The sequence below is a fragment of the Pleurodeles waltl genome, chromosome 4_2 (genome assembly GCF_031143425.1).
Source record: "Pleurodeles waltl isolate 20211129_DDA chromosome 4_2, aPleWal1.hap1.20221129, whole genome shotgun sequence".
In the NCBI taxonomy this organism is placed as follows: domain Eukaryota; kingdom Metazoa; phylum Chordata; class Amphibia; order Caudata; family Salamandridae; genus Pleurodeles; species Pleurodeles waltl.
In genome coordinates this window covers 390,495,559-390,519,575 of record NC_090443.1, presented here as the reverse complement: position 1 = coordinate 390,519,575, position 24,017 = coordinate 390,495,559, and positions in this window count along the sequence as shown.

The following is a 24,017-nucleotide window of genomic DNA, read 5'->3' as shown; positions in this document are numbered from 1 at the left end:
GGGCCATAGTTTTGAACAGTTGTCCAGAGAACTAAACATGTATCCATTCTTTTGTAAGCCCTTCCAGTGATGAAGATAAAAATAATTCAGGGACCTCCTCCCAAATTGTAATATTCGAAAAAGTTAATTTTCCAAAATTCCTTCCCTGCTGTAACCAGAAGGAATTGAAGTCAATAGGTATTTGGCTGCCCCTTGTCCCAGCCATGGATGTGTTACCTTCCGGTGACTGGGGGTCTGATTTAGAGTTTGGTGGATATCCTAATGCACTTGTATTAAGGGAGATAGTATATCCGTCACATATTGTATGCTGCATATTTTTTATGTTTTTAGGATTTAGTGATTTCGTTTTTGTAACAGTTCATCCACTTGGTGGCTGTCTCAATATTTTGGTCGAAATTTCGAGCTGTAAAGCTGTCAAACCCACAATATGGAGTACCTGTGTATGAATGAGTTAAGGAGATATGAGATTAGGAAAAGCAGTGCTTAACTTGTGCCGGTGGTTTCCGGTGCTTAGCACCAGAACTTATTTAACAGGGCCAGTGCTATTAAATTATTTTCCCTTGTGCGATTGGCCCAGTAATTATTCAAAATAAATGCACCACAACCTACCTGTTCTGTCCTTCTAGTGTTCGAAATTGGATGCATGTTTTCCTGGTGGTATGTCCCAGAGGATGGCCCACCCATGTTCAGGAAAGATGGCTGCATCACATTACTGATGTCAGTACTAGTGCACGCCTGCCCTTCAAGGAGCATGTCACTCCTATTGGTTAATTACAGTAGTAGAGGGTGGGGCGCGGCGGGCTGATGCGTGCCTTGAGCTGGGCTGGGGTTGAGGCAACCTGGTCCAGCCTTGGTCCTGAAATGTTCGGGTCGTGCGTTTCGGGAGGATAAACAATGCAAGTTTGGGACGTGTTGGAGCAATTCAAAGTGCGTAGCTTACTGTTTTAGTAGTTCGCATGCATGAACTGAGTCCAGCTGCAGGCCAAAATGATTCATTTTGACTTTTGCATGCTGATGCTCTTGGCCTGGGCCCCCCAACAGACAACAGACATGGGGACAGTCCTTGCCAGACCCTCGACGATGTGTAATAACACTGTATAATAAACTGCCAGCACGCACCCATAATTGCTGTGCAGCCTGTGCTACGTGAGCCTGGTGGAAACATACAGGGAGCAACTCACTTGGTAGCACTGCAGGCCTGTAGAAGATTAGAGCACAAGTTATTCTGCACAGGACAGTGACTAGCCAACATTACATCATGAATTACACATTGTGCATGCTGGGCAGCCTTTAGGGTGGGGCAAGGCGGGTGTGAATGACATTTGTGTCATGCGCAGTATAAACTGCACGTGCCGTAGGAGAGGCAATAGGAGTAGGACCATAATTTGCACCTTCCAATGCCACCGAAGCAGCAGGTCACAGGTGAGACCAGTAGTAGTTCTACAACTAGTCGCTATAAAATTATCAATAATGTATTGTTCTCTGCGGTGGGCTCAGGCCTGTGCGGCTGTATTCAGGGACCAGCGGGAGGTTACCCAATCCCTTTGCAAAGTGCTTCCCTTAATCGGCCCGCCTCAGCCTTTCCTATGAAACAAATTTACCGGGTTTATTAGCTCCTTTCACGCTTCTCCCTTTCTTCCTAATACTCACTTGTTTGTCTCCTTTACTGGCCCCTCTGCCCAGCTAACCTGCTTGTCCCCTCCCGAAACTGCCGAAATACCGAATTTATCTTTTGGTAGGAGGGTCTCTGAAGATTCATTGACAATCCTGCAGCTAATATAATAATTTGTTTACAGCTTTAGTATACATGCCTACCAAGGTATGATTTAAAAGGGGGCATTGTATACCCTCTTTATCCATACTCAAAGTTTACTGTCAAATTTGCCTGCTCTGATAAGTCAGTTCTATATAGCAATGTTTATGAAGACCCCTATCTGCGGACCTGGATAAGGAGCTATAAAGTGGGTGCATCATAAAATTTGTATGTCCTAATAGCCAGGGCCACTGGAATAATTCGAGTCTGCAGCAGAAACAGTTTCTAAATAGTTACGGATTTACTGCAGTTGCTACTTCCTGCACTATTTGCATCATTTCAAGATCTGAACAAAAAGTAACTTTTGTTTCTAGTTCAGATCTAAAATTGCTTTAAAAAGTGCCATGCCAGTTGCTGCCTAGCTACAGACCCCTTTACAAAGGTTAACAGGGCACTTGCTGCTTGCTATAATCATTGGTTAAACTGCTACTAATGAGGTGAAACGTTTGCTCAGTTTTAAGAATTTTTAAAATGACAACGCAACGTAAAAGCATAGTATTGCCACCTAATGTGCCACATGGTGCCACCTACTTTGCTTTGTCTTTCCGCATAGTTAAGTCAACTCTACAGCATAATTTAGGCCTCCATTGCTGCAAAAGTTTATTGACCTTGCGCATAGTGTAGATCATTCACCAAGGTGTCCAGTATCAGCCAATGGATTGCCTAGTTTATTAAGAAGAACATTCCCTACTGGTTATCATTCTCTACCAATAGAAACTTTGTAGGTATAGCTAGAAATTGCATCATTTGTAGTGGAAGTTGTACTGCTATATTAGTTCCTTTCCTAATTTGACTGCCACCACCATATACCACCATGCTCTCTCAGCCCCTCCAATTCTGGTCAGATTTTGAGTGGGGCTGGAAGTGTTCCACAAAGTGGAAAACCTCTAGACTGTCGATTCTGTTTGGAGACAAAGGCTGTTGAAGATGATATCAGGGGGAGTGCGGTGATATTGTGATAGTACCCTCTCACAGACTCTGCACTTCACAAGTGCATTATAGGATCAGTGATAAGAATTATATAGTACTTAATCACAAGGTGGCAACTGAACACTCAGGATTTGGAAGCTTCCATTATCTTTATTGGAATGGTTGGATAAGCAAGTCTGTATTATTGTTGCCCGATGGCAGAAGTGTTTTTGTATTATCAAATAGGGGCCTACCCTAGGTAGATGGAACATGTACAGCTTTCAGTGATCTGAACTTTATTTGCATAATGATCTTTCCAAACTGAGTCACCACTGAGTATGTGCTTGAATATTTTTGGTGAGGAAATGTACCCTCCCCTGGCCTGTTAATGTGTATCCTGCCTGCGAACAGTGAGCAGCCAACTCCATTATGATTTTGTGACTGACAGTGCGAGCCTTCGGCCCTGTGAGTGCATTGCATTGATGCTTCTTTATTGGAGGGAGAGACCGGGTGCCCTATGTCTGTAGTAAAGGTCCCATGAAACAGTTTTGTAGTAGTATGATCAAAGTCCCACAGGGCTAAGGACCTTGTGATAATGTCCCTCTGCTGGTAAAGGTCTTGTGGTAGTATGACACATATTTGTGGTAAAGCTGACAAATGCCAGTGTATGGTAAAGTTCCCAGTGGAAGGATTAAGTTCTATGTGCTAAATAAAAGCCCAACGGTGGCGTATGACAAATTTCAATGTGGTAAAGTCACTGGGTAAAGCTCCTTCCTGCGTCGAATTGTGTGTTAAGTGGGCTAGCCGAGTACTGTGTAATAAAAAAGTATTGTGTGAATCGATGCATGGTTCCTGTTCCATGTGGCAATATATGTTCGTGTGGAATTGATAAAAGGTCCCTTGTGCTGTAGGGTCTGGGTCCCACTTGGTAAAAGTGTGTTTTGACTGTTGTGAGGCATTGTTACTGTCCATCAGACAGACTGGCACAATGGCATTGAAGCACTATGTGTAAGATGCACGATGCACCTCGGAGGTAAAAGTGTGTTTTGAGTGTTTTGAAGTGTGTCCATCAGAGTCAGACTGGAATCGAAGTACTACATGATGTGCCTCAAGGCGCTGTAACCCACTGTATCTGTGCAGTGACAGTGCACCCATTGTTCCTCAAACAGGGACCGGCCTGCGTCCTCAAAGCTCTATGTTCTCTGCCTGGATCTGTAACAGACACAGTGCAGCGTTTTGTGGGGGGGGGGGGGGGGGGTCAGGGGTCAGTATTGTTGTATGGTACCCCTACCAGTTAGTCCCTCAGGAGTTGAAAAGTCCTCACAGACCCATCTGGGCTCTGCACATACCTGCTTCAGGGCCACCAGAGAGGGAAAGGCTGAGGGAGCTCAGTCAGAGAAGAAGCCTGCCCAAGACAGAACATGCGAGTAGAACAGAGAGGCATAAAATATAAGGCAAGGGAGCAAAGGTTAGGAGATGAAGAGGGAAGACTGTGTGTGCAGCCCTGGGGTGGGCTATGTATGGAAGGGCTCACTTGGGGAAGGCTCCCTTGTTGAAATTCAGATCGGGTTACATCTGGCTTTCAGCAGTGTCATTCGAGGATGTGGGTGAAGCCAATTGTGGACGTGGGTGGAGCCAGTGGAGGAAGTGGGTGGATCTGGGGGAAAGTAGGTGTGTCCTCCTAAAAAACTGTGAGCACCTGGACTTAATATTTTACAAATTAAGCACTGAAGAAAAGTAACTTTATGCTTCTGAAAACATACGTAACTTGATGATGCAGTGAGAGCCAATATTGTGGCCTCTTTTGCATTGTAGATTGAAATCCCTGACCGCGATGTTGTGACAAACAACACATGCATTAAAATTATTTCTATTTAATATTGTAATACAGTTGCCGGGTATTGGAAATCACAATGAATGAATGATGGCAGTGATCAGAATAAAAGTTCCTTGTGTTGGAAGAGATCTTCTGGTACTCAGACAGGGCAGGGTCAATTCCCCTGAAAAAGTGTTGTTGACTCGCTCAGTGGCCAAGGACTGACTGAGTACTTGGTGTTGAAATATGGGATAAGAAAAATATGTTGGCGGTAACAGAAAGTACTCAGAGCTCCCAAGAATAAGTTAAACCAGAGGGGAATCCACCAGGGCACTTTCCTTCACCATTTGGAGTGCATGATGGAGGAACTTCTACTGGTGGATTTTTCTCTGGTTTTAGCAATCAATTCAGAAAGCAGAGGATTTTCTGTATCCACAAAGCTCGAAATCATGCCTATATGCAAGTGGAAAATCTGTATGCCGGTGCTTTATTTGTGCAGGTGGTTGCCTGTGACAGGCACCAGCACTTTTTGGGGGGGCATACTTATTTTTCATGATCAGACTATGGCCCAGAGTAGCAGAGAAAGGGAGAAAGAAGAGGAAGAGAAATGTGGAAAAGCAGTGACTCAGAAAGGATCACAAGTTACTTTGTGAGGCACAAAGACTTTTCAGACTAGCAGAGTAACTTTCCTACACCGTAATTACTGTTTTGGAGTTGGAAAGCCTGTGAATTTTCAAGCGGCAGGCTCTGCAATTGCAACAGGTTAGGTCATTGTCACTTTGTTCTTTTTTTAAACTGCATGGCTAACTAAGAGACCAATAGACAATAACCATGCAACCATAAACATTGTAAAGCTTGTTTTACACAAAAACCTACACTCTACATACAAAACACTGGTGTGGCTGAAAGAAAAAATCATTTCCAACACATACAGTAACTGTCCAGCGTTGATCACACACATCCTGGATTTAAGTTCTTTGTCCTTCCTGCACACCTGTGGCCTCCTTTTTAAGACCGAGTCCTCCTACAGCATCACTCCATCAGTACCCCCTTTAACAGTAAGTTGGTTTCTTCCTTCAAGGCACAAGCAGCAGTTCCAGAAGGGGCTAGATCCCAAGTCTCTTGCACAACATCTGCTCACCAGGCAGCTGGGCTGATGAGTCCACAAGGCAGGCTTTGCTCTGGGCTATACAATTCAGGACTCAGCTTTAGCCAACAGGTTAATTCTCCCTTCACCAGAACTGCTACAGCTATTCTTGCATGGTCCTTGTCTCAGGATAGTCCCACAACCTGAAGGGCAGCTAGCAAACAGAGATCCTGGCTCGGTCACACATTTGTCTTCTCATTTACAGTGCCTTGCACTGAGAGCAAATAATCTTCCAGAAGCCATAGTCCAGTGCCACTTTCCTTGCGCCCCCCTTTGTGCCCCCCTACGGCCACCATGTGTGTGCCGTATCTAAGATACGGCGCACCATGGTGCAGGGTAGGGGGCAATAGCATAATTTCTATTGACGCTATTGATGTACTTTGTAGGAGTAGCCACAAGCTTCTCCAGCAGAATACATAGGGACCATTATGAATAATGGAAGCCCCCTTTTAACTCCTGCTCTGAGCAGGTGTTAAAAGTGGTGCAAAAAAATGACGCAAGGAAATCTGTTAGATTTCCTTGCACCATTTTTTCACACCCCCCCCCCCCAACAGGAGAACACCCCTTTGCATACATTATGCCTGGTGCAGGCATAATGTAGCGCAAAGGTTTACAAAGTGGTGCAATGCATGTATTGTGCCACTTTGTAAATATAGCGCGAGGATTTTGCTCTCGTTGGCCACATTAGTGTAAAAAATGACACTAATGTGACGCTAGGGGCTTAGAAATATGGCCCTGAATTCATACGCCAGACCTATGGGCATTGCCAATGCTTGTTTGTTTTTTTCCCACGCAGACTGGTTGGGCATCAAGTGAGGCAAGGTCTGGAAGAGTTCAGGGACCAGTTCCAAACAAAAAAAAGAAAGGGCTCGTCAGCTCTCTCACCCGTCACAAGAGCCCAGTTTCAGTAACACCTCCGGGTGAAGGTTCCAGAATATTTAAGGACTTTATTTAGAGGTCGCACCTGAGAACTCTGCAGTTCCGATTGCAACCCCTGGCTTGTAGCTTACTGCTCTTGGTTTCATGACGGAAACCCGATAAAAATGTTTCCTGTCCTACAGTGCTAGCTGTATGTGCACTCAGATTACTCTTTCATTATTACCTAATGGCTGTTTCATTTTCTTGAAAATGTCACATTCGCTCATGGGGGTGGCCTGATGTGATCCCGTTCCATTATTTTTAATTTCTAGTCATCTGTGTGGATTTGTTTCTAGATATTATCTTACTATACGTTCTGGGAATTTATGTCGTGCTATGTGTTTTGGGTCTGTGTCAGTAAAGCCTGGCTCCTTGAGAGACTGTGTTTTTATGGTCGAGCGCGAAGCGCTCCGTCCCCTTCTGTAATCTCTCTTTGGTCTTCAAACCTCGCCCATGTCACGTCAGTCACTTACATTGGTTCTGGGCTTGCCTTTTAAAATCCGCTTTCTTTTATTTGTGAAAGGCATGCATAAGTAATGCCTTTTCCGTGTTTAGCCCACATACACAGCACCGGTAAACTACTGAAAACATACGCGGCAGTTTTATCTGTTTATTTTCCAAGCAGCGCGATCACGCTGCAGTTTACATAGTGCGATCGCGCTGCGTTTTTTTTCTTTACAACGCTAATAGCTCTAAGTCGAGCTAATGCGAGACCCGTTGCATTGAAAATTGTTGTTAATAATATGCGTGTGGGAGTATAAGTACGATATTTGGCTGTGGGCGTGTCTGAGGTGTGTAAGCTTAGGTACATATTTATGAAAAATGACGCACAACTGCACCATTGCAGTTGTGTGTCATTTTAATTAACACAAGCTAGCGTCATTCCTTAGCGCTATCCTTACGCCATGTTTATGAAATGACGTAGGATGCCGCTAAGGAATCGATAATGTAAAAAAAAAAAGACTCTAACAGCTGCGCAATGCTGCAAAGAAAAATTACGTTAATGCTGCAAAAATGGTGCTTCACCATTTTGCGGAACGTAAACATGTTGCAAAAGGTTTAGCGCCATTTTAACACTGCATTAGCGTCAAAATAAAACACAAAAACAGGAAAGAGTGCAATTGCAAGAGAAGATGAAATCATCAGGCCAGGAGAGACCCCAGGGAGACCCCCAAACACCCAAGTACCAGCTAGGAGGGCACAGAAAAATCACAGCAGAAGGAGAAGAGAAAGAAGTGTCACTTTAGTGAGGAGAAGCACGAAATCCTGATCAGAGAGGTGAGAGAACACAAACATCAGCTATTCGTCACCTCCAAATTGCCAGTTGGTAGGAGAGACTCGATATGGCAGCAAATAATGGACAAAATAAACAGTGTCGGTGAGATGAAGAGGACTGTCACTGAGTGCAAGAAGGGCTGACACGATTGCAAGTGCAGGACTAAGGAGAAACTTGCCAGGAACCGTAGAGCAGCACTGCAGACTGGAGGTGGAAGTCCTGCACAACAGGAAGACCTGGATGAACTGGAGGAGATGGTTGCAGTGGTCATCCCGGAGGAACTGGTCACTGGAATCACAGGACAGCGCAGACTACCAGGAACCATGACGAATGCAGGGTAAGTTGCAGGGGGGCATATCTGGAACTCCACTAATGGAAGAAGGGGGAGGCACATAGGATACACTCAGTGCATGCTAAAGGGTTGCATCAGGACACAGAGGCCCTGAATCAAGACACACTATCCTCACCCAGCCACACATGTACTGACGCTTTGGTTGTGCTATGCACTCCAACATATACACAACGTCAACATAGGCCACTCACTATGGCTATACTCCAACATGTAAATATGCACCACATGGCCTGGTAGGCACGTGCAAATAGTGTGGCTGTGCCATTTTAATACCCATTGCATATAGCCAAAGCCCCTGTACCAACACAACATAGACATCTGAGACTAGGATTGAAGTCAATACCACCCCAAAGGTGGTGTCAGGGTAGTGTTTCTGGGCAAAATGCTTTCCTACCTGAATGTCGCATTGGCTTTACTCATGTGTGCTGCACCTTGCAGCACACATTGAAATGCCATCTCGCAAAAATAGCTTGTACATGTGCAGGAACAGACACCTGCCTGCACATTAACAAATCATCACTTCAAGGTAGCCACACCGTCATCATGCTGCAACAATGTCTGTGTTGGTGCAGGGAGCACTAATCTGTGCAGGCACAGGGGAAATTGCAGGGCTGTACTGTAGACAGGTAAATAAGACATATCACTGGTATCAAAACTGCTGCAGTGTACTGCAACACATCTTGCAGCTGCCCTGAGCCATGCCAAATGAGAAAAAATCTGCCCTAAAGCTTGCAACCTGTGGAACACAACCCATACAGGCTGAACTCACAACTCACACACAACCATATGCATCATATGGGAATAGCCACAAAATAAATGCATACAACGCATTGTGTATGTTTCTGAACATCATGTGTGCAGCTGAACAAGTGGCTGCAATCTCACCATTTGACACGTTAGATGGCTAAATCAAAGAGAAAATGATGGTGTGTGCTGCTGTGCAAAATTAGGCAGCATCACGCACCTTCATTTTAAAAAGGCAAGGATGCACCATACACATTACAATACACTGCACACCTGTATACCTCCCAGCGCAAGTGGAAATCAGATGTTGCGCCCCAGTGCAGCCACCCTTGCACCATAGTGCAATGGTGCAAGGATGGCTGCGTTGAGGGGGCGAATGTTTATGTGCAGAAAGGAACAGTGTCCTGCAGAACAACCTGAAAGTGGGATTTGCTCTTACTCTGTGTGCTGCATAATGCAGCACACATAGTAAAAGTAATAAATGCAGTACAAATGTAAGCATTACTCCTAGATTTTGCTATGCTAGACCCACCCCTGGGCTGGTGTCAGATATTGGCCCAGAATCCTGAATACAAATAGACAAAAATCTGAGGCAGTGTCAAAACGCAATGGGTGTTGCCATGGTAAGCCCACTGAAACACCCATTGCACACACCTTCCACACAAAGTGTTGGGTATGAAGGAGCTATATATACAAGGTGGCATCAAGGCACAAAAATTGGCTTCATGCCACCTAGTACATATGGGGCAAGGCATTGTACCATCTTAGCCTCAACAAAAGTTATATACTCAGGTGGCATTTGGGGCACCTACATATGCCTAAAATTAACTAGGAGCATATTCATGAGCCCCAAGCACCACTGGAGCATCCATTTTTGTGATCCTCCGGTGGTGCAGTGCCCTGTGCCGTATTTACAAGGTGGTGTGAGGCCAGTTTCTGTGCCTTAACGCCACCCTGTAAAGATAGCCCCTTCACACCCAGCACTTTGTGTGGAAAGGGCGTGCAATGGGTGTTGCTAGAGGCGTGCCACAGCAACACCCATTACATTTTGACGCTACCTCAGATTTAGAAGTATCAGTAAACCTGAGGCAGCACAAAAATCTAAACCATCCCTTGGTTGGTGTTAGCAAGGCGCACCGAGGAGGAATACATTTATTCCCCCTCGTTTTTTCGTTTCAGTGTGTTCTGCATTCTGCAACACACACAGAGAAGCCAAATCGCCATGAGTGATTGTGTATGTGCAGGAACAGACACCTTCCCACACATAAACAATCAAACCTTTCAACGCAGACATACTTGCACAATGGTTCAAGGATGCCTGCATTGGCGCTAGGCAACTTTATTTAGTACTACAGAAGGGGACAAGACAGGGGTATGCCAGATGCAAATGAATACGGTGCATCCCTGCATTGTGAAATTGACGCAGTGGGGCACTGCTACTCTTAGCGCAGCATTGTGCTCCCTCATATACCATTACTAGTGAGCATGACCCATGTGTGATGCACAAAGCTACATATAAGTATAACCACAACCTTGGGTCAGTGACATGTCACTGAGCCTCCAGTGGCAAATACATGATGTCCCATGTCAACAGCCAAAGTTGATTTTACACTATCTCATTGCAGTGGATGATGGCGTACCTCCTGCCGACATGTCCTGGATTTTCCTGATGACATGGATGACCAGCTGCCAACCCTCAATGAACAGACTCCCCAGCATGTCCTAGGAGCACTCCATACACCATCTCCAGTTGCAGGGAGGGCAAAATGTATTGCATGGTCTCCACATGAACCACCCAGCCACCAACACACGCCACCAACTAGTACTCATACAGCCCTTGGACTGTGAGTACCCAGCGATCAGCTTTCAGAGGACAGGGGTAAGAGTCCAGCAGGAGCTGGCAGAGCAGGTTCGGGTGGGGATGGAGACCATGGCAGGCAGCCTAGAGGGAGTGCAGACGTGCCTCAGTTCAAATAGGGACAACTGAGCTGCCATCAGAGGCACCCACTCCCCGCCACGTGGACTCCAGAAGTCTCTGGCAGACATAGCTGCTGTCATGAAGCAGAGGCTATAACAAATGCCCTCCCAAAATGCCAGCAGCATGCAGAATACCCTGGAATCCACACAGTGAGAAGTGGCCTTGAAGAATCAGCAGTTCCTCCTTGCAGCAGTGATGCCTTATGTGTTGCCACAAAGGGCAGCTGCCGGGACCTTTGACTCCACATCTCTATCCCTGGAGTGTGTGGCCCCCTCTACCTCTACAGCAGCATCAGCCATGGCACAGGCGGCACCACACACATAAGAGGATGAAGATGTGGAAGGAATAACATTCACAAGGAAAAGCATTCAGTAGCACCAGTCTGTGCCACATGAATAGCTTCTCATTAGTTCTTGGTTTAAGTTCATGTCAGTGTTGTGACAGTAGGAAATGGGCCCTCTTCGCCCAACCACTGTTGAATTGTCTGCTATGTGCTATCATTGTCTCTTCCATATCAATTGACAATGTTATGCACTCCTCACTAATGCACACTACTCCTAACTATGGGGGTCATTCCGACCGTGGCAGTCGGCGGTGAAACGGCGGTAAGACCGCCAACAGGCTGGCGGTCTTTTTTCATGTATTCTGACCATGGCGGTTACCGCCATGGCCAACCTCCGCTTTACCGTTCCGACCGCCACGGCTGGAGACCTGGGTCTCCGGCTCGGCGGTCGTCACATACCGCCGGCGGTATTCCAACCCGCCTGACCCCGGCTTACCGCCATGAAATCCATGGCGGTAAGCACTATCAGTGCCAGGGAATCCCTTCCCTGGCACTGATAGGGGTCTCCCCCACCCCCAACCCCCACCCCGACTCCCTCTCCTACCCCCCCACCACCCTGCCACCCCCAAAAGGTTGCAGGACCCCCGTCCCCCACCCCGATCCCCAACATATACACACACATACACACCCCCCCGCATTCATGCACATACACACACACCCCGCATTCATACACATACACACCCCCCCCGCATTCATGCACGCATTCATGCACATACACACACACCCCCGCATTCATGCACATACACACACCCCCGCATTCATGCACGCATTCATGCACATACACACACACCCCCGCATTCATGCACGCATTCATGCACATACACACACCCCCCGCATTCATGCAGGGACTCACACACCCCCTCAACATACACACATGCACACCCCCATGCACGCACACAACTCACAACAACCCCCCACCCCCCTTCCCTAGCGGACGATCACCTTACCTGTTCCGGTGATCCTCTGGGAGGGAACGGGACCCATGGTTGCAGCTCCGCCGACACCGCCACGCCAACAGAACACCGCCACAGCGAATCACAGGTCGTGATTCGCTGGGCGGTGTTCTGTTGGCGTGGCGGTGGAGGTGGAGCTACCTCCACTTCCCCGCCTGCCGCCAGTATGGCGGAGCGCTGCCGGCAGTCAGAATGGCCCGTACGGAAGACCGCCAGCACTGGCGGTCTTCCGTACGGCGGTCCCTCGGCGGTCTGTTGAAAAGACCGCCGAGGTTGGAATGACCCCCTATGTCTCATGACATGTCCCTCAACCCTGGACTCTGTGCTACATATGACAAACGTTCACTCATGTAGTCTGTGAAATGGATATGGTATAGAAATAACAATTACAATTGTACATGTAAATAAAGCACCTTGTACACATGTGGCATTCCTATGTTTACTATAAAACATCTACTTGGCTAAAAGATTGCATTGTGTCAGTCCATGTCAATGTGTACAGAATGTCGGTACATGAGTGCATGGCTGTCAGACACTAAGCCACACACTAGGATCTGAACAAGAGAAAGCTGAATGATGGTGTTGTCGCCTACAACCAAATTACTGTGTATACTAAATTATTTGGAACCCATGTCCTTTGAAGTAGACATACGGCATGTATGACTCAGAACCCAATCAATAATTTACGAAGATGGGAGTACCAGTGCAACTTATTTGTGTGAAACAGGAAAAGCTAACCTTATCTGTGATGGCCACCTGTCAGTGTTGCAGGATACTGTTCCAAATTTGGCAGTTGTCAGATGTACCACACTTGCCAACAATCAGTGACAGGTGAAGTACCCTATTTACCTGTCCTAGATAAAGATTACATACACATTGTTAATGGCTGGAACACAGTATGACAAATGTATGCACTAGTAGACAGAATGTAGCAGCCATTGCAACAGCTCCTTGGTCATAGGGGATGCATATGGGAAACCTGGAAAATCAAGACAGTAAGCTTACCCTAGGCCATTCTCCCAACTTGGCCAGTGCACTCATGACAAGCCCCAGACACAATCAAACTGCAAAACTTAGGCTAAGATGCACAGTATTTATTTTAAAACCATATACCAAATGAATACCTACAAACTACCCTATTCTAAACTAACCTATACTAACTATCCTTAATTTACAACTACACCTATCTAACCTATTCTAAACTTATCTTACACATGTAACACCACACTCTAAACATTGCCCCGCCCCCTTAAGAGACAAGATACAAGTAGGACGACATAAGCTATGACTACACATTTACTATCCTAACCTATGGCCTAAACAAATATATATATATTTTTATACACAAATACCCCAGCATGACCTCCCACCCAACCCCCAACAATAAAATAATGTAGAAACACTCACCCCCCCACTATACTTAACCTAACCTATGCCTACCCTACACTAACTTAAGAGTACACATCTAAAACCCCCATATAAAACTATACAAAACAGTAAAAGGGAAGGAAAGGAACTGGGAGGTTGTACGATACAAAAATTGTTCACTTCCTGCTTTTCGTTAACTTCTTTTTTATGTATCGTAACATCTTGCAGTCCTCTCCTGCATCCTCCTCCATTTTTGACAGTCTGGCTAACATCTGCCCAATGTCCTTTCTCATGTCATGTTCAAACTGGCTTGGGACTACTGCTGCAGGTGGCTGTACTGGTGGCTGCTTGATGACTGGTACAGCTGGCGTTGAGGACCTTGGTCCAGCTGTGGCCCCATGTACCACTGATGACTTGTCTCCAGTTTCCTTGTGTGGCTGCATTGGAGGCCCACAATGGGGAAATGCTACTCATTCCCCTGATGCTTTCTCTCTTCTTAACCTCCTGGCCATTCAGCGGTATGCGCCATCAACCTCCATTATGTGGTGGTGGCTTTTGCCCTCTTGTGCAATACTTGCCTCTGTACTTAAGTCATGTTGGCAGCTGAAATGTGAGGAGAAGCAAGCATCAGTATCAGCATTTGGTGGAGGTTGTACAGACATATAATGCACACTGCAACTGCAGATAACACATACAGTCCAACACACATTCCTCAACAATGTCTTACTCCTCATCTATGACTAATTCCTATCAGCCATCAACAATATCATGTACATGTCACTGGGATGGAGGAAATCTATTTTGAAACATCAGGGCCCAGAGCTGAGTGGACAAAATTGTCCATGATCAGCATTGTGTCTTCTACCTTCTAAGGATCACGTGACCCAACAAGTCTGAATTTCCTGTGTCCCTGTGTATAAGGGAGGCGGGGGGGGCGCTGTGCATGCAATCCATCACCTCGACACACCTGGTGAAACATCAAGGCTTGCCCAGTCATCATGTAGGCAAGGTGTGGGCCATATGATAGGGGGTCTGGTAACTTCCCACCTGCTCTTCTAAGGTTTGGTAATTCAACATTAATGTATCCTGTTGTAAGACCTGGCCTGAGCATACATTATAAGGGGGTAAGCTTCCCAGAAAGTTTGGCCTTTAGCCTGAGCTGCACATCAAAGTTGTCAACACATTACAGAACTGAAGCCCCCTAACCTGTGCTAAGTAGTGCTACATGTGTTAAATGGCATACACATGGTGGCTGTATGGGTGCCCTGAGGCCCACGCTGATTTTGGCACTGCAGTGCGTGCTGCAAAATAATCCAGAAACATTGAACATCATTTGCACTTGCATGTCAGATATCATCAAAGTACCAGGTACGCACACAGCATTCACATCATATGCATATGTGATGTGACCTACATCACTCACAAATATCATGGTGGCAGGACCATGTTGTGAAAACTGCTTGAGGTGTGGTGCGGGAAGAATCATAGACTTTTCACACAACCATCTGGAGGTTAGTTGTCTACTAATTGTGTACACTACTGATTGTTGTGCACTACAATATGGCTCCTTGTAGTACTACAGACTCGTTATTTCTATAGGGTACTGAGGCATGTGTGGTGTATGTGTCTCCTACATAAGCCCTCTAGATACCTCTGCAGATATCACCCACATCTGTACCATCTTGTCAGTAAGTATAAGCTATGTGTGGCACACTGTGCAGACAATGGTGCTGTGATAAAGTGGTTGTAAACAGGCATGCAATGTACATAAACAGCTGCCCTGAGACCTATAATGGTAGGCACCAATGACTAACTGGCTAACCATAACAATTCACATTTCACACAATTTCATGCCAGCTCACATTGTCCCTTGAACTACATGCAAGCCATTCTACATGCAAGCCATTCTCATTGCACAACATTCCAGCATACTTTGGGGGTCATTACAACATTGGCGGTAAAAGCTGCTTACTGCCGTGCAGAAGACCGCCAACACACCGCCGCTGCCGCGGAATTCCGCCATAGCTATTATGACCCACAGCTCGGAATCCGCCAAAATTCAGACACCCACACAAGTCCGCCACACCAAAGTTCAGTGATAAACTGGCGAAAACAAATCCTCCACCGTCACGCCAACAAAAACACGCCCATGCTATCACGACCCATGAATCCACTTGGCGGTCTTTCAACCGCGGTATTCCATTGGCGGTACACACCGCCGCGCTCAAAATACACACACATCTCCAAAACACTGCCACATTGGACAATTCGAAATACACACACCAGATACACATACACACACCACTCCCACACACCCAATACTATATAAAACACACACCCACATCACTCACAAACCCTTACGACCAAAACTTTAGACGAAGGCCAGAGAGACAGCACAGCATATGATCAGAATAAAAGTTCCTTGTGTTGGAAGAGATCTTCTGGTACTCAGACAGGGCAGGGTCAATTCCCCTGAAAAAGTGTTGTTGACTCGCTCAGTGGCCAAGGACTGACTGAGTACTTGGTGTTGAAATATGGGATAAGAAAAATATGTTGGCGGTAACAGAAAGTACTCAGAGCTCCCAAGAATAAGTTAAACCAGAGGGGAATCCACCAGGGCACTTTCCTTCACCATTTGGAGTGCATGATGGAGGAACTTCTACTGGTGGATTTTTCTCTGGTTTTAGCAATCAATTCAGAAAGCAGAGGATTTTCTGTATCCACAAAGCTCGAAATCATGCCTATATGCAAGTGGAAAATCTGTATGCCGGTGCTTTATTTGTGCAGGTGGTTGCCTGTGACAGGCACCAGCACTTTTTGGGGGGGCATACTTATTTTTCATGATCAGACTATGGCCCAGAGTAGCAGAGAAAGGGAGAAAGAAGAGGAAGAGAAATGTGGAAAAGCAGTGACTCAGAAAGGATCACAAGTTACTTTGTGAGGCACAAAGACTTTTCAGACTAGCAGAGTAACTTTCCTACACCGTAATTACTGTTTTGGAGTTGGAAAGCCTGTGAATTTTCAAGCGGCAGGCTCTGCAATTGCAACAGGTTAGGTCATTGTCACTTTGTTCTTTTTTTAAACTGCATGGCTAACTAAGAGACCAATAGACAATAACCATGCAACCATAAACATTGTAAAGCTTGTTTTACACAAAAACCTACACTCTACATACAAAACACTGGTGTGGCTGAAAGAAAAAATCATTTCCAACACATACAGTAACTGGCCAGCGTTGATCACACACATCCTGGATTTAAGTTCTTTGTCCTTCCTGCACACCTGTGGTCTCCTTTTTAAGACCGAGTCCTCCTACAGCATCACTCCATCAGTACCCCCTTTAACAGTAAGTTGGTTTCTTCCTTCAAGGCACAAGCAGCAGTTCCAGAAGGGGCTAGATCCCAAGTCTCTTGCACAACATCTGCTCACCAGGCAGCTGGGCTGATGAGTCCACAAGGCAGGCTTTGCTCTGGGCTATACAATTCAGGACTCAGCTTTAGCCAACAGGTTAATTCTCCCTTCACCAGAACTGCTACAGCTATTCTTGCATGGTCCTTGTCTCAGGATAGTCCCACAACCTGAAGGGCAGCTAGCAAACAGAGATCCTGGCTCGGTCACACATTTGTCTTCTCATTTACAGTGCCTTGCACTGAGAGCAAATAATCTTCCAGAAGCCATAGTCCAGTGCCACTTTCCTTGCGCCCCCCTTTGTGCCCCCCTACGGCCACCATGTGTGTGCCGTATCTAAGATACGGCGCACCATGGTGCAGGGTAGGGGGCAATAGCATAATTTCTATTGACGCTATTGATGTACTTTGTAGGAGTAGCCACAAGCTTCTCCAGCAGAATACATAGGGACCATTATGAATAATGGAAGCCCCCTTTTAACTCCTGCTCTGAGCAGGTGTTAAAAGTGGTGCAAAAAAATGACGCAAGGAAATCTGTTAGATTTCCTTGCACCATTTTTTCACACCCCCCCCCCCCAACAGGAGAACACCCCTTTGCATACATTATGCCTGGTGCAGGCATAATGTAGCGCAAAGGTTTACAAAGTGGTGCAATGCATGTATTGTGCCACTTTGTAAATATAGCGCAAGGATTTTGCTCTCGTTGGCCACATTAGTGTAAAAAATGACACTAATGTGACGCTAGGGGCTTAGAAATATGGCCCTGAATTCATACGCCAGACCTATGGGCATTGCCAATGCTTGTTTGTTTTTTCCCCACGCAGACTGGTTGGGCATCAAGTGAGGCAAGGTCTGGAAGAGTTCAGGGACCAGTTCCAAACAAAAAAAAGAAAGGGCTCGTCAGCTCTCTCACCCGTCACAAGAGCCCAGTTTCAGTAACACCTCCGGGTGAAGGTTCCAGAATATTTAAGGACTTTATTTAGAGGTCGCACCTGAGAACTCTGCAGCTCCGATTGCAACCCCTGGCTTGTAGCTTACTGCTCTTGGTTTCATGACGGAAACCCGATAAAAATGTTTCCTGTCCTACAGTGCTAGCTGTATGTGCACTCAGATTACTCTTTTATTATTACCTAATGGCTGTTTCATTTTCTTGAAAATGTCACATTCGCTCATGGGGGTGGCCTGATTTGATCCCGTTCCATTATTTTTAATTTCTAGTCATCTGTGTGGATTTGTTTCTAGATATTATCTTACTATACGTTCTGGGAATTTATGTCGTGCTATGTGTTTTGGGTCTGTGTCAGTAAAGCCTGGCTCCTTGAGAGACTGTGTTTTTATGGTCGAGCGCGAAGCGCTCCGTCCCCTTCTGTAATCTCTCTTTGGTCTTCAAACCTCGCCCATGTCACGTCAGTCACTTACATTGGTTCTGGGCTTGCCTTTTAAAATCCGCTTTCTTTTATTTGTGAAAGGCATGCATAAGTAATGGTTTTTCCATGTTTAGCCCACATACACAGCACCGGTAAACTACTGAAAACATACGAGGCAGTTTTATCTGTTTATTTTCCAAGCAGCGCGATCACGCTGCAGTTTACATAGTGCGATCGCGCTGCGTTTTTTTTCTTTACAACGCTAATAGCTCTAAGTCGAGCTAATGCGAGACCCGTTGCATTGAAAATTGTTGTTAATAATATGCGTGTGGGAGTATAAGTACGATATTTGGCTGTGGGCGTGTCTGAGGTGTGTAAGCTTAGGTACATATTTATGAAAAATGACGCACAACTGCACCATTGCAGTTGTGTGTCATTTTAATTAACACAAGCTAGCGTCATTCCTTAGCGCTATCCTTACGCCATGTTTATGAAATGACGTAGGATGCCGCTAAGGAATCGATAATGTAAAAAAAAAAAGACTCTAACAGCTGCGCAATGCTGCAAAGAAAAATGACGTTAATGCTGCAAAAATGGTGCTTCACCATTTTGCGGAACGTAAACATGTTGCAAAAGGGTTAGCGCCATTTTAACACTGCATTAGCGTCAAAATAAAACACAAAAACAGGAAAGAGTGCAATTGCAAGAGAAGATGAAATCATCAGGCCAGGAGAGACCCCAGGGAGACCCCCAAACACCCAAGTACCAGCTAGGAGGGCACAGAAAAATCACAGCAGAAGGAGAAGAGAAAGAAGTGTCACTTTAGTGAGGAGAAGCACGAAATCCTGATCAGAGAGGTGAGAGAACACAAACATCAGCTATTCGTCACCTCCAAATTGCCAGTTGGTAGGAGAGACTCGATATGGCAGCAAATAATGGACAAAATAAACAGTGTCGGTGAGATGAAGAGGACTGTCACTGAGTGCAAGAAGGGCTGACACGATTGCAAGTGCAGGACTAAGGAGAAACTTGCCAGGAACCGTAGAGCAGCACTGCAGACTGGAGGTGGAAGTCCTGCACAACAGGAAGACCTGGATGAACTGGAGGAGATGGTTGCAGTGGTCATCCCGGAGGAACTGGTCACTGGAATCACAGGACAGCGCAGACTACCAGGAACCATGACAAATGCAGGGTAAGTTGCAGGGGGGCATATCTGGAACTCCACTAATGGAAGAAGGGGGAGGCACATAGGATACACTCAGTGCATGCTAAAGGGTTGCATCAGGACACAGAGGCCCTGAATCAAGACACACTATCCTCACCCAGCCACACATGTACTGACGCTTTGGTTGTGCTATGCACTCCAACATATACACAACGTCAACATAGGCCACTCACTATGGCTATACTCCAACATGTAAATATGCACCACATGGCCTGGTAGGCACGTGCAAATAGTGTGGCTGTGCCATTTTAATACCCATTGCATATAGCCAAAGCCCCTGTACCAACACAACATAGACATCTGAGACTAGGATTGAAGTCAATACCACCCCAAAGGTGGTGTCAGGGTAGTGTTTCTGGCCAAAATGCTTTCCTACCTGAATGTCGCATTGGCTTTACTCATGTGTGCTGCACCTTGCAGCACACATTGAAATGCCATCTCGCAAAAATAGCTTGTACATGTGCAGGAACAGACACCTGCCTGCACATTAACAAATCATCACTTCAAGGTAGCCACACCGTCATCATGCTGCAACAATGTCTGTGTTGGTGCAGGGAGCACTAATCTGTGCAGGCACAGGGGAAATTGCAGGGCTGTACTGTAGACAGGTAAATAAGACATATCACTGGTATCAAAACTGCTGCAGTGTACTGCAACACATCTTGCAGCTGCCCTGAGCCATGCCAAATGAGAAAAAATCTGCCCTAAAGCTTGCAACCTGTGGAACACAACCCATACAGGCTGAACCCACAACTCACACACAACCAAATGCATCATATAGGAATAGCCACAAAATAAATGCATACAACGCATTGTGTATGTTTCTGAACATCATGTGTGCAGCTGAACAAGTGGCTGCAATCTCACCATTTGACACGTAAGATGGCTAAATCAAAGAGAAAATGATGGTGTGTGCTGCTGTGCAAAATTAGGCAGCATCACGCACCTTCATTTTAAAAAGGCAAGGATGCACCATACACATTACAATACACTGCACACCTGTATACCTCCCAGCGCAAGTGGAAATCAGATGTTGCGCCCCAGTGCAGCCACCCTTGCACCATAGTGCAATGGTGCAAGGACGGCTGCGTTGAGGGGGCGAATGTTTATGTGCAGAAAGGAACAGTGTCCTGCAGAACAACCTGAAAGTGGGATTTGCTCTTACTCTGTGTGCTGCATAATGCAGCACACATAGTAAAAGTAATAAATGCAGTACAAATGTAAGCATTACTCCTAGATTTTGCTATGCTAGACCCACCCCTGGGCTGGTGTCAGATATTGGCCCAGAATCCTGAATACAAATAGACAAAAATCTGAGGCAGTGTCAAAACGCAATGGGTGTTGCCATGGTAAGCCCACTGAAACACCCATTGCACACACCTTCCACGCAAAGTGTTGGGTATGAAGGAGCTATATATACAAGGTGGCATCAAGGCACAAAAATTGGCTTCATGCCACCTAGTACATATGGGGCAAGGCATTGTACCATCTTAGCCTCAACAAAAGTTATATACTCAGGTGGCATTTGGGGCACCTACATATGCCTAAAATTAACTAGGAGCATATTCATGAGCCCCAAGCACCACTGGAGCATCAATTTTTGTGATCCTCCGGTGGTGCAGTGCCCTGTGCCGTATTTACAAGGTGGTGTGAGGCCAGTTTCTGTGCCTTAACGCCACCCTGTAAAGATAGCCCCTTCACACCCAGCACTTTGTGTGGAAAGGGCGTGCAATGGGTGTTGCTAGAGGCGTGCCACAGCAACACCCATTACATTTTTACGCTACCTCAGATTTAGAAGTATCAGTAAACCTGAGGCAGCACAAAAATCTAAACCATCCCTTGGTTGGTGTTAGCAAGGCGCACCGAGGAGGAATACATTTATTCCCCCTCGTTTTTTCGTTTCAGTGTGTTCTGCATTCTGCAACACACACAGAGAAGCCAAATCGCCATGAGTGATTGTGTATGTGCAGGAACAGACACCTTCCCACACATAAACAATCAAACCTTTCAACGCAGACATACTTGCACAATGGTTCAAGGATGCCTGCATTGGCGCTAGGCAACTTTATTTAGTACTACAGAAGGGGACAAGACAGGGGTATGCCATATGCAAATGAATACGGTGCATCCCTGCATTGTGAAATTGACGAAGTGGGGCACTGCTACTCTTAGCGCAGCATTGTGCTCCGTCATATACCATTACTAGTGAGCATGACCCATGTGTGATGCACAAAGCTACATATAAGTATAACCACAACCTTGGGTCAGTGACATGTCACTGAGCCTCCAGTGGCAAATACATGATGTCCCATGTCAACAGCCAAAGTTGATTTTACACTATCTCATTGCAGTGGATGATGGCGTACCTCCTGCCGACATGTCCTGAATTTTCCTGATGACATGGATGACCAGCTGCCAACCCTCAATGAACAGACTCTCCAGCATGTCCTAGGAGCACTCCATACACCATCTCCAGTTGCAGGGAGGGCAAAATGCATTGCATGGTCTCCACATGAACCACCCAGCCACCAACACACGCCACCAACTAGTACTCATACAGCCCTTGGACTGTGAGTACCCAGCGATCAGCTTTCAGAGGACAGGGGTAAGAGTCCAGCAGGAGCTGGCAGAGCAGGTTCGGGTGGGGATGGAGACCATGGCAGGCAGCCTAGAGGGAGTGCAGACGTGCCTCAGTTCAAATAGGGACAACTGAGCTGCCATCAGAGGCACCCACTCCCCGCCACGTGGACTCCAGAAGTCTCTGGCAGACATAGCTGCTGTCATGAAGCAGAGGCTATAACAAATGCCCTCCCAAAATGCCAGCAGCATGCAGAATACCCTGGAATCCACACAGTGAGAAGTGGCTTTGAAGAATCAGCAGTTCCTCCTTGCAGCAGTGATGCCTTATGTGTTGCCACAAAGGGCAGCTGCCGGGACCTTTGACTCCACATCTCTATCCCTGGAGTGTGTGGCCCCCTCTACCTCTACAGCAGCATCAGCCATGGCACAGGCGGCACCACACACATAAGAGGATGAAGATGTGGAAGGAATAACATTCACAAGGAAAAGCACTCAGTAGCACCAGTCTGTGCCACATGAATAGCTTCTCATTAGTTCTTGGTTTAAGTTCATGTCAGTGTTGTGACAGTAGGAAATGGGCCCTCTTCGCCCAACCACTGTTGAATTGTCTGCTATGTGCTATCATTGTCTCTTCCATATCAATTGACAATGTTATGCACTCCTCACTAATGCACACTACTCCTAACTATGGGGGTCATTCCGACCGTGGCAGTCGGCGGTGAAGCGGCGGTAAGACCGCCAACAGGCTGGCGGTCTTTTTTCATGTATTCTGACCATGGCGGTTACCGCCATGGCCAACCTCCGCTTTACCGTTCCGACCGCCACGGCTGGAGACCTGGGTCTCCGGCTCGGCGGTCGTCACATACCGCCGGCGGTATTCCAACCCGCCTGACCCCGGCTTACCGCCATGAAATCCATGGCGGTAAGCACTATCAGTGCCAGGGAATCCCTTCCCTGGCACTGATAGGGGTCTCCCCCACCCCCAACCCCTACCCCGACTCCCTCTCCTACCCCCCCACCACCCTGCCACCCCCAAAAGGTTGCAGGACCCCCGTCCCCCACCCCGATCCCCAACATATACACACACATACACACCCCCCCGCATTCATGCACATACACACACACCCCGCATTCATGCACATACACACACCCCCCCGCATTCATGCACGCATTCATGCACATACACACACCCCCCCGCATTCATGCACATACACACACCCCCCGCATTCATGCACGCATTCATGCACATACACACACACCCCCGCATTCATGCACGCATTCATGCACATACACACACCCCCCCGCATTCATGCACGCACTCACACACCCCCTCAACATACACACATGCACACCCCCATGCACGCACACAACTCACAACAACCCCCCACCCCCCTTCCCTAGCGGACGATCACCTTACCTGTTCCGGTGATCCTCCGGGAGGGAACGGGACCCATGGGGGCAGCTCCGCCGACACCGCCACGCCAACAGAACACCGCCACAGCGAATCACAGGTCGTGATTCGCTGGGCGGTGTTCTGTTGGCGTGGCGGTGGAGGTGGAGCTACCTCCACTTCCCCGCCTGCCGCCAGTATGGCGGAGCGCTGCCGGCAGTCAGAATGGCCCGTACGGAAGACCGCCAGCACTGGCGGTCTTCCGTACGGCGGTCCCTCGGCGGTCTGTTGAAAAGACCGCCGAGGTTGGAATGACCCCCTATGTCTCATGACATGTCCCTCAACCCTGGACTCTGTGCTACATATGACAAACGTTCACTCATGTAGTCTGTGAAATGGATATGGTATAGAAATAACAATTACAATTGTAC